The sequence below is a fragment of the Clarias gariepinus genome, chromosome 4 (assembly GCF_024256425.1).
Source record: "Clarias gariepinus isolate MV-2021 ecotype Netherlands chromosome 4, CGAR_prim_01v2, whole genome shotgun sequence".
Lineage (NCBI taxonomy): Eukaryota > Metazoa > Chordata > Actinopteri > Siluriformes > Clariidae > Clarias > Clarias gariepinus.
In genome coordinates, this window is record NC_071103.1 from 25,516,050 (window position 1) to 25,527,483 (window position 11,434).

General features: G+C 48.5%; 1 long non-coding RNA gene across 1 annotated transcript; it reads right to left on the reverse strand.

Moving 5' to 3' along the window:
* Positions 1-4,619: 4,619 nt before the first annotated feature.
* On the reverse strand, positions 4,620-5,745 carry LOC128520864 (uncharacterized). Its single transcript, XR_008357962.1, has 2 exons — positions 5,500-5,745; positions 4,620-4,972 (listed from the first exon to the last, which is right to left on the reverse strand). It is a non-coding gene; the product is annotated as an uncharacterized LOC128520864 (long non-coding RNA).
* Between the last annotated feature and the right edge of the window lie 5,689 nt (positions 5,746-11,434).

The window sequence follows — 11,434 nt, forward strand, 5'->3', positions numbered from 1 at the left end:
TCCACCTCTACAACGAACGGTTGGTTGGCATCTGGGTGAAGAAGAATGGGTGCCGTGGTGAAGCGATGACAGAGTTCTTGGAAGGCGGAGATGGCTTCAGGAGTGAGATGAAAGGGATGGGAGGAGGGCCTGGTCAGACTGGTTAGTGGTGCTGCAACTGTACTGTAGCCCCGGATAAAGCGACGATAGAAATTCGCAAACCCCAGAAACCGTTGGAGCTGTTTGAGCGTCCTGGGTAGGGGCCAAAGACGGACAGCTTCCAGTTTCTGCGGATCCATGGCCACACCCTGGGACGAGATGACAAAACCCAGGAACGTGGTGGAGTGCTGGTGAAAAGCACACTTTTCCAACTTACAGTACAGCTGGTGAGCGAGCAATCTCTTAAGAACTGCCCGTACATGTTGGATATGTTCTTCGGTGGTGCGAGAGTAGATGAGAATGTCGTCTAAATATACAAACACCCATCGGCCTAACATGTCTCTCAGGACATCGTTTATGAATTGTTGGAAGGCCGAGGGTGCATTGCATAGTCCAAAGGGGATGACCAGGCTCTCATAATGTCCTGTGGGAGTGATGAAGGCCGTTTTCCACTCATCACCCTCTCTGATGCGCACCAAGTTGTAGGCGCTCCGGAGGTCCAACTTTGTGAACACGGTGGCACCAGAGAGGGCGTCCAGGGCTGAGTTGGTGAGCGGCAACGGATGTCGGTTTTTGATGGTGATTTTATTTAACCCCCGATAGTCGACACATGGGCGAAGTTCTCCTCCTTTCTTCTTCACGAAGAAGAAGCCGGCGGCTGCTGGTGACGAAGAGGGCCGGATGGTTCCATGGCGAAGGGCACTAGCGACGTATTCCTCCATCGCCTGTGTCTCAGCCGCCGACAGTGAGTACAGGTGGCCACGGGGGGGAACAGAACCTGGCTGCAGCTCTATCGCCAGGTCGTAAGGGCGATGTGGTGGAAGGTGAGTGGCTTTTCGTTTACAAAAGACTGCAGCCAGGTCACGGTAGGCGGAAGGAATAGCGTTGGTGTCGACATCGGGGGCCTCGGACTCCGTGGAACACGTCCCAGCTGGGTCCCGTAGGCACAGCTCAGTGCAGGTCGGCCCCCACTGAAGGATTTTATTTTTTGTCCATGAAATGAGAGGGTCATGTTGTAGCAGCCAGGGGTATCCGAGAATGATGGGAGGTGAGGAAATGGAGGTGAGGTGGAATTGGATGGGTTCGTGGTGTTGGTTGATGATGAGGGTGATGGTCTGAGTCTGGTGGGTGATGGGGCTAGATGACAGAGGCCGACCGTCGACGGAGGTGATTTGCACTGGCTGGGATAACGCCTCAATTTTTACCCCCAGTTCTTTGGCATAAGTGGAGTCAATGAAGTTGCCGGCGGCACCGGAGTCGATGAACGCTGCACTTCTGACTCGTTTGTGGCCAAACCGGAGGATTACCTGAATAGTAAGACGAGAGGTGGTTGTGTTGATGGTGCTGGAGATTTGGAGGGAGCCCGGTGAGTTTCTCCTCCGGCTCACCGGGGCTGCGCGTTTCCCGGACGAAGAGGACAGATCGCCCGGTGGTGTGTCGCGGACCCACAATAAGCACACAACCCCTCTCGATACCGGCGTGCACGTTCTGCGGTAGTCAGGGAGGCGCGTCCTAATTGCATGGGTTCCCCGGCTCCGGTGTCAACCACGGCAGGAGGTGGAGATCCGACAGGTCCAGTGGTGGCAGCAGTGAAAATGGTCGGTGAAGGAGGTGTAGGATGGTGAGAGGTGAAAGCAGGCGGCAGGGTCCTCGGGGCTGGCTTCGGACGAGAGAGGAGGCGCTGGTCGATGCGGAGGGCTAGCTGGATTAGTCCCTCCAGCGTGGCTGGAAGCTCTCGTCCGGCAAGCTCGTCCTTTATGCGTGACGCCAGCCCCTCGTAGTAGGATGTCCGGAGCGCGGCGTCTCCCCAAGATGTCTGCACGGCGAGGGTTCTGAATTCAGCGGTGTAGCGGCTCACGGACAATCCACCCTGCCGCAGGTGATAGAGCTTGGTGTCGGTCTCCACCTCGCCCGCAGGGTGTTCGAAGGTGAGTCGAAGCTGGCGTGTGAATTCATTATAAGAATGGGCGGTGTCTGAGTCTGATTTAATCACTGCCGTGGCCCACTCTGCTGCCTGCCCAGTTAGCAACGAAACGAGAAGAGCAATGCGTAGCCGATCGGTGGAGTATTTGGTGGAATTAAACTCAAACACCAGATCGAGCGCTGTTAAGAACACACTACATTTCCCGTCCGTGCCATTCCATTTTTCTGGTAAAGCAAGAAAGACATCAGTAGAAGGGGGGGGGGCGGGGTGATGCGGAGCCGCGACCGCCGCGACGGGAGGCCGGCTCGCCGCGCTGTCAACAGCCGCCCGGAGATCCGCGTTCTCCCGCCTGAGCTCCGCGACCTCGCGGCGCAAGGCCGCGACATCTTGGACGCTCTGGCGCAGAGTAGCGATATCCCCGGTTAGCTTATTGATTAGCTCGGCATGCTGGTCAACCACGTCGCAGAGATGCGCGTAGTCCGCTGGGTTCACCGCTTTGGGCTCAGTCATTCTGTCAGGATGAACTAACCTAGGCGACCAGAAGACTTAGCTTTAGCGATTAGCCCAATGTAGCGTGGATGGTGAACCCAAACGCGGAAGAGAGCGAGTAGGTAGGATAACCACGCTTGTTAGTCTAAGGACTCTCACAGAAGGGGAGCAAGGGAAAAACACAAATTTAACCCGCGTCCTATAAACACACACTCAAGATCAGAAAGCGAAACCCAAATAAAGTGAGTACTCACGAACCGATGATGGACAACCAGAACCGACATGGGCTGAACTCAATGACTGAGCGCTGAATCGTGGTTTGTTTACTCCTCTTATACTTCCTGATTTGCGACCGCTTTACTTCCGGGTCCTAGTGCCGGTCGCCGATTGAGTGTGCATGACAGTTTCATGCTGGGAGAAACAAAAAAAGTACTCTTTAAGAACCTCTGCATGTGCAAAAATCATAGGCTAAGGTTTAAGGTTTCTTATGAAACAAAGGACAACACCGTGAAATGCTTCCAGCAACCAGTTATTGGAATTGGGAGAAGACCATTTATTCATTAAAACAATTTTTCCATAAAATATGTGATTTGGTGATTCACTAAATCAGAGTACAGTAGTCTTCACTACAAAATCTCCACTACAGAGTCAAAACAGTGTGCTTTGAAGAGCCACTAACTTTCTGCAAGTTATGTGCGGCTCATCATCTAAGGCAGAACTAAAACTGGTGACTTCTTTATGTGGCACATTGGAAACATGCTTATGGACTTTGTCCATCAATGGTTTTGACACAGGAGGATTTAGACAAATCTATCACATCACCTAACATTTTGGTGGACACATGTTTATACACAAGCAGAATCACAGTGGAATACTGAGCAGCCACATCCAGACTGTTATTCATGGGATCAGACACAACTTCAGAAAGAGGAATGAGGAGCAATATCATTTACAGTTTAAAAGCTGTATAAAAGCTGATTGGTAGAGCTAAATAAACAGCCACTTTGACAGAACCTGAAAACTCCCCAGTTTTCAAATACTCATTGTGTAGTGGCACACAAAGTACAACTCTTTCAACGCCTTGGGTTAGTTGCCTACGTAAAAGGGTAGCACACTTTCAAGAACAGAAAAATGAGTACCACCAGTGTCTCTTAAAATCTTAAATAGGCAATGAGTAAAAAAAAAATTAAGGTTGAAAGCAGCCATAGCTGAAAGTGAAGCAAACACTCAAACCTGCTGAACAACACCTATCAAATATTAATATTTATTTATCCTGGACCAGCCCTCAATTCTTTTATGAGTCTGTCTAGTATTAGACCACATTGTGAGTTATGGATCAGGTGTAAAAAACAGAAACAGGATTCAAACTCACAGTGGTATATTGCATATACACATGATATATACAGTACACATGTGAACACTTTAATTTGAGAAGGAAACAAACACAAACAAATAAACGAAACACCAGGGGATGACTTTATGCTGGGTTTTGAAGAATATAAATTCCCTAAAAAAATAAATAAATAATAAAAAAAAACAGCCTGACCACTACTACTAGTAATTATATACAATTCAATATTTTCAAAAGTATTAACAATTTTACAATTTCAAGAGATTAAGTAGCAAAAAGACAGAGCAAAGTTGAAGTCTAACACAAACACAATTCACAAAACCCAAAGTCAGCCAGAAAACATAAAAAAAATTGAAAATCATTGCAACAAACACAAGCAAGTAAGCATCAAAGCTGCTTATACTGGCTTCCTTCATAACTCATATGTGGTCGCTCAATAATGATGACGTCAACTTTGTGTGGAAGCGGCAACACAGGTTTGGCAGCCAAAACAGAGCAGGAAGGCCTGGACAGAGAAAACTACACACACACACACACACACACACACACATGTGGCGAGCGCTAGGGGGCGCTATCTCACCTTCCGCCACTCCCCTACTGTTAATTACTGTAGCCAATTACGCCACCTTGGGAATTGCACCCAAGGAAATAAACTACCCTAATTATTTAATTAACTAAGGCACCCAGGTACGTTCACTGAAAATGCAAAGAGCGTGGTTTTCGTACATAAATGTTTATTCTCTCACAATCATATACAATTCCACAGTTCAACAGTTAGGTACAACAATAATAAAACTAGTTTTAATTTAGCAACATCAGGGATATGCAAAGCTAAGAAAGGTAAGAGTTAAAATGTACTATCAAGCTAGAGCTGGAGCTTACCAGTGGATGGCAGACTATAAACGACAAAGAAGGGATGAAAGTCCAGGCCAGAATCACCCCAAACACACGTGAATCACACCCACACACAATTCACTGTGACAATCGACACAGAGGAGTGACCAACACGCACACGAAGAGGGGAAACAAACCCCAACGCGTCACACTGCCACCACCTTCAACTCACAACTCTACAAAATCGGAACATGTAGTTAAAAACAGAGAAAAGAGGAAAACCAAAAAGAGACAATTTATAATTTAAAAATAACTCAACAAAATGCATACACCGCCGTAAAATAGCCAAGCAGCCCGTCAATGAAGCAGCAATCATGCAACACAACAGTGAAGCAAGTATATAGTGTATATTTATCCAGTAACAGTAAAGCAAACAAAATGGACCAAAAATAAATAATTCAGGCAAAAGCAGCGGTCATGCGAAGCAGCATTCAGGCAAGGCAAAACAGGCAAAGCAAAACAAAAAAAAAGAAAGCAAAAAAAAAAAAAAAAGCAAAAAGGCAAGCAACAAGCAAAGCAAACAAAGCAGAAACAGAAAGCAAAGCAAAGAGCAAAACAAAAAAAAGAAAGCAAAGCAAAGCAGCAGCGTTCATGCACCCGTCCACAGCACCCACTCCAACCTATAGTTCCTAATTAAAATAAAACAGATTGAACATGCACCTACCACGGAGAACAATAAGATGTACTAATAAAACGTACATACCTGTTCCCGGATGCTGAATGACCAACCCCTAGCCATCCCAGTACAACCAGGAAGTACAGGAAACGAGCCACTTACCGACTTCAGTCAGGCAATGTTGTAAACAAAAGAACCCAACCGTCTAGGTAAAAACTAAAACGAAAAAACGGAAAGTTGGGCGTGCAGCGAAAGGCATGAGCTCTACACAACAGACAGTCAATAGGCAGAGATTTCACTACAGAAGAGTCAGGAGAAACCTAAATGTTTCATTTCAATGAAAACCCATTCCCCAAAATATAAATAATAAATGAGGAAAAGTACTCCTGAAACGGAAGCGGAAATCAGACGCGCAACGAAACGATGCGCACACTACACACAGGAGAGTCCACAGAAAAGGACATCACTGTAGAAGAAGCCAAAATGAATCTACAAACAGATCTAAATAAGTGCCTCCGTCCCGAAGCATAAAAGAGAGATCGCAAGAAGCATTCATACCTTATATGAAAGCGAAAGTCAGACGCACCATAAAACAGCGCGCACACTCTACAGAGCTGATAGGGAAATACCTCACGGTTAATGAGTCCAGAGGAAACCTAAGGAAAACATTTAAGTAAGTACCACTGCCCGAAAGCATAGCTAAGCGACTGCGAGGAGCATTCCTACCTGTGGCAAGACCGGAAGTCAGGTACACAACCAAAACGAGGCGGGCGCGCTACATGAAAGGCTCTTCCGCTACCTTTATAACAGCCCACCGACAAAACGGATTGGCTAGCGCCTGCAATAATCTCCGACATGAACCAGGTAACCCGGAAGTCCTCCAACCAGGAGTATAGCAATATAACCGGTTGTAAATAAAGTGCCCACATAAATATAATCAATATGCTGAGACAGCTCATCCTGCTACAATCTACCCCCCACTTTTAAATCGTCGACCCGACGATGCACATTCCCACTAATCCCAGGGCCTAAATACAGCAGAAGCTGCACTACACACTGAACCCAGGTCACCTTGGGCAACTACCCCCACCGGTCTGGGTAAGTGATGGACATTGGTGTGCTGCCCGGCTGTGGTTCGTGCTGTCCTACGCACCCTGACCCTACCACTATCTTGGTCATCCAAAACCGAAACCGCCGGGACTACAGATGGTAGATCTGTCACCACGGGTACGGTTACGACAGGATGCGACACACCACAGGGCCGACTTGACTCTAAAGCTGACGGCCGAAGGGTGGCTGGAACCCCTGTGTCTGGGCAGGTAACCGACGAAGGACAAGAACTTGGAGGTGGCTCCTGAGCCAAAATCAAAAGATCGTCCTCACAGTCAGACTCAGACTCATTCTCCAAAAATGGAGCATGAGGCAAGACAGGATCACATACCGTGTCATCAGGAGAAGCAGGACGAGGAGCATTCTGACTGACCGCCAATTTTAACAAAGAGCGGTGTACCTGCCTTGACCTGCCAACCTCTCCAACCGGTACAATTGTATAAACTGACCCTCCTTCTTTAGGTGCTCTCAAAACCTGATGAACCACCGAGCTCCACAGGTCTTGGATTTTGTGACGCCCCCGTGCACTAAAATCACGTATGTACACCAACTGACCCTCCCTCAATGGCTCACCTTGCACCTGCTGATCATGATGTTGCTTCCTGCGAGCTGCAGCAAGCCTCAACTGTTCCTGGGCCCCCTCAAATGCCGTTCGCAAGCGAGTCTGGTGCTCCAGAATCCATTCATGAACAGGGCCCGCAACTGGCTCCTGAACTCTCCCCAACAAGAAATCCACTGGCAACCGAGCCTCTCGACCAAACATTAAATAAAATGGAGACTCACCGGTAGACTGATTGGGTGTGGTATTATAACAAAACAAGACTTGAGGCAAACAAGAAGCCCAGTCTCTCTTCCTAGATACTGGTAAGGCACGCAACAAATTGTGAAGGGTCCGATTAAAACGCTCACATTGGCCGTTACCAGCTGGATGATGTGGCGTGGTGCGGGACTTCTGAATCCCGTAAATCCCACAAAGCTGCTGAATGAGGAGACTCTCAAAATTGCGGCCCTGATCAGAATGAATTCGTGCAGGGACACCAAACTTACTAAACCACTCCACTACTAGCACCTGAGCAACGGTAGTGGCACGTTGGTCACGAGTTGGAATAGCTAAGGTATATTTACTGAAAACGTCAGTCATAACGAGGACATTTTCTAGCCCATTCCGATTTGGCTCCAACACAGTAAAATCAATAGCCAGAATTTCATTAGGCTGTGATGCCAAAAGGTGTCCCATAAAACTATGAACGGTGGGATGACAGTCTTTGGACACTTGGCAACGCTCACATGCCTTACACCACTCAGCTACCTCTACAGACATACCGGGCCAGTAGCACCGCTGTCGTAGGAGTGCCAACGTTCGCTCAACACCCTGATGACCATGCTCCTGATGCAACCCGGTCAGAACCTCCTGCTTTAACACCTGTGGCAACAGCAGCTGGTCAACAGATTCGCCCCCACTGGGAAGAAAGACCTGCCGATAAACGATACCACCTTTCTCTACCAAGCTTTCTCTACCTTCTCCACTGTCGTAAAAGTACCAGGGCAGGCTGCGGTAACCGCTTAAGCTCCTCCATATTAGGCCGCTGATTCCGTCTCCAGAACACAAGGACGTCTTGGAGCACTGGATCAGCCTCCTGGAGGGCCCGCAAATCAGCTGTCTGACAAGGCAGCGCTTTCACAACAGCTTGAGAGGCCGTGGACACCTCCGGCGGTGGAGCATGCTGAAAAGACACCGGAAGTGGCGTACCAGGAGCCATAGCCTCCACTGCTGAACCTGAGTGAAGTTGCCGTGACAGGGCATCTGCATTGCGGTTGCTCCTACCTGAACGATACCGAATCTCAAAATTAAACGAGGCAAGCTGAGCTGCCCAACGTTGCTCAGTAGCCCCAAGCTTAGCCGAATTCAAATGACTCAAGGGATTATTATCGGTATAGACCAGGCACCGTTGACCAAGGAGGTAGTCCCTAAATTTCTCTGTCATAGCCCATTTTAATGCTAAAAACTCCAACTTCATAGAACTGTAATTTTTCATATTACGTTCATTGGGCTTAAGACCCCGACTAGCATAAGCTATTGGCCTTAACTTTCCCCCTTGCTCCTGGGAAAGAACAGCTCCCAGGCCAGAATGACTCGCATCGACTTCTAACACAAACGGTAATGAAAAGTCAGCATATGCTAATACAGGTGCAGTGGTAAGCTTGCTCTTTAATGCCTCAAAACTGGCATTGCACTCCTCTGTCCACGCCCCAATAGCACAGGACCTCCTCCTATTTTTCGATCCAGCACCACCCGAGTCTGCCACCAGCCTATGTAAAGGAGCTGCCAACTTTGCGAAACCGTCTATAAAACGTCTATAATAGCTAGCAAACCCAAGTAAGGATCGCAGCTCTGAGACGGTTGAAGGAGGTCGCCAGTCAGCTACCACCTGGATTTTACCTGGATCAGTGGATACACCCTGGTCAGAGATCACGTGGCCCAAGTACTGCACTGCCCGTTGGAAAAACGCACATTTGGAAAGTTTTACCTTCAGGCCCTCATGTTGCAGCCGACCCAGCACCACCTCAAGTCTCTGCAGGTGCTGTTCTACAGTGGAAGAAAATACAATGATGTCATCAAGATACAGCAACAAAGACTGACACTGCTGGTCACCAAATATCCGCTGCATTAATCTCTGAAAGGTACTGGGAGCATTACAGAGGCCAAAAGGCATTCGATTCCATTCAAACAATCCAAATGGCGTACAAAAAGCAGTCTTGGAGCGATCTCCTTCAGTGACTGGGACCTGGTTGTACCCACTAGCCAAATCCATGGTGGAAAACCAACACGCTCCAGTCATGGCATCCAAGGACTCCTCAATACGGGGCAAAGGAAATGCGTCTTTCCTTGTCTTGGCGTTTAACTGACGATAATCAACACACATCCGCAAAGTACCGTCCTTTTTCCGAGCAAGGACTATCGGAGAGGCATAGGGGCTACTGCTCTCACGAATGACCTGTGCCGCTAACAACTTATTTATATGTTCCTTCACTATCTCGTATTCCGATGGAGGAATACGCCTATAACGCTGCTTAACAGGAACGTCATCCAAAAGTGGGATGTCATGTGCTATGAGAGTGGTACAGCCAAGGTCCATCTCATGACCAGAGAAAACAGAGCTATACTTAAAAAGAAGAGCTCTCACTTGTTTCTGAGCTACTGTGGGCAACAGGGACAAATCTAAAGCCTCTATCTGGTTCCAGACCGTCGGAACAGCAGATTGTGAATTCACAGTCACCGTACAGGCTGGAACTTCTGTAATACCAGCAGGTAAGCTAACAACATGAACGGGATGGAGTGTACCTACCAATACACGGGGATACAACACCACCTCGGTAGAACTCACATTAACAACAGGTACATAAACTATTCCTCTTGTCACCTGCACTATAGCAGGAGATGCCAAAAGTCCAGCCGGCAAACCGGAATCCGGTGGCTCAAAGAGCACAGTATGACCAGAATACTGGTCGGAGCAGGTAGCTGCTACCAACTTCATAACCCCAGCGGGGATCCGACAAGTCCTACTACCCTGAACCCTTACCCGACCAGAAAGCTCAGAAGTAGACGAAGCACTGGACTCATGACACTGCTGCAGTGCCTGTACGACAGATACTGAAGCCTCTGAAACGGAGGGCAAGTTAAACAAAGCCATACCATGCTCCCCAAAAAGCTCTTTATAGCACCGACGGATGATGTTCATCCCCAAAACACCGGGCACTTGAGGCTGGCTACCACCAGGAGGATCCTTAACTACCAACACTCCACACTGCTGCATTACCTTACCACACAGCTCTGCATCCAACTCCAGATAACCAATATAGGGAATGGCTAACCCGTTAGCAGCCCTAAGCTGCAGCCAATGACACGACTGAAGACGCGTCTGACCCCAAGGCTGGATATTTTTAAAAAAGAAACTCTCGGTAATGGTGGACACCATCGAACCTGTGTCTAGCAAACAGGATACTTTTACCCCACCCAAGATTATATCAAGGTGTGGACAGGATGACACCAAGGCTAAAGTACCGCCTAAACTGCTAGGGGCTGCCCGTGAGCCAGTAGAAAACCCCTCCGAACTGTGGCTCTGCAGTGCGGTGGGTGCTAGTTTTCCGACGCCGAACGGGACTGCCTGTCAGACGCGGTAGGAACATGGGACGAGTAAGACCGAGGGGGGGCACGCACCCCATCGCACTCTCGTGCAAAGTGGCCAGGTTGTTGACAACGCCTGCACACCAGACCTCTACGAGGAGAACGGCTACGCTGATAAGGCTGTAGCCGGGAAAGGCTATGAGCTAGCTGCTGCAGCTGCTCTTGCTGACTCTTTAATTGCTCCTGCTGGCCTTTCAACAACTCTTTCAGCTCAACCATCTCCGCAGAAGGGGCATGGCCCCCATTACTAGGTCTATTCTGAATCCCATACTGAAAACCTAATGCTGATGGAACAGAATGGCTACGACCTCTCGCCCCACTAGGAAGACCCTCCTGTTCCCACCGAATTGCTTCACCTCTAACCTCCAATAAAGTAGCACTTGGCTGTCTACGCACCATCTGCTTCAACTCACGACGCAAAGCACCATCAAGAACATGCTCCACAAATTGATCCCTCAGCAGAACATCTGCATTGGACATAGCAGTCGGGGCACACTGTTTTACCCTCTCCATAAGGCTCATTAAGGCTAATGAAAACTCCTGTAAAGTCTCTCCCTCTAACTGGCGCCTAGAAAAGAAGGCCTCCTGCAACGCTACATAAGACTGAGAACACCCATACAGCTCTTGCAGTATTGAAATAACCTTCTCCGGGTCCTCTCTATCAACAGTGGAACGATACTTTCTCATCGCGAGCTTCTCCCTCCAAGTGATCGAACAGGAAATATG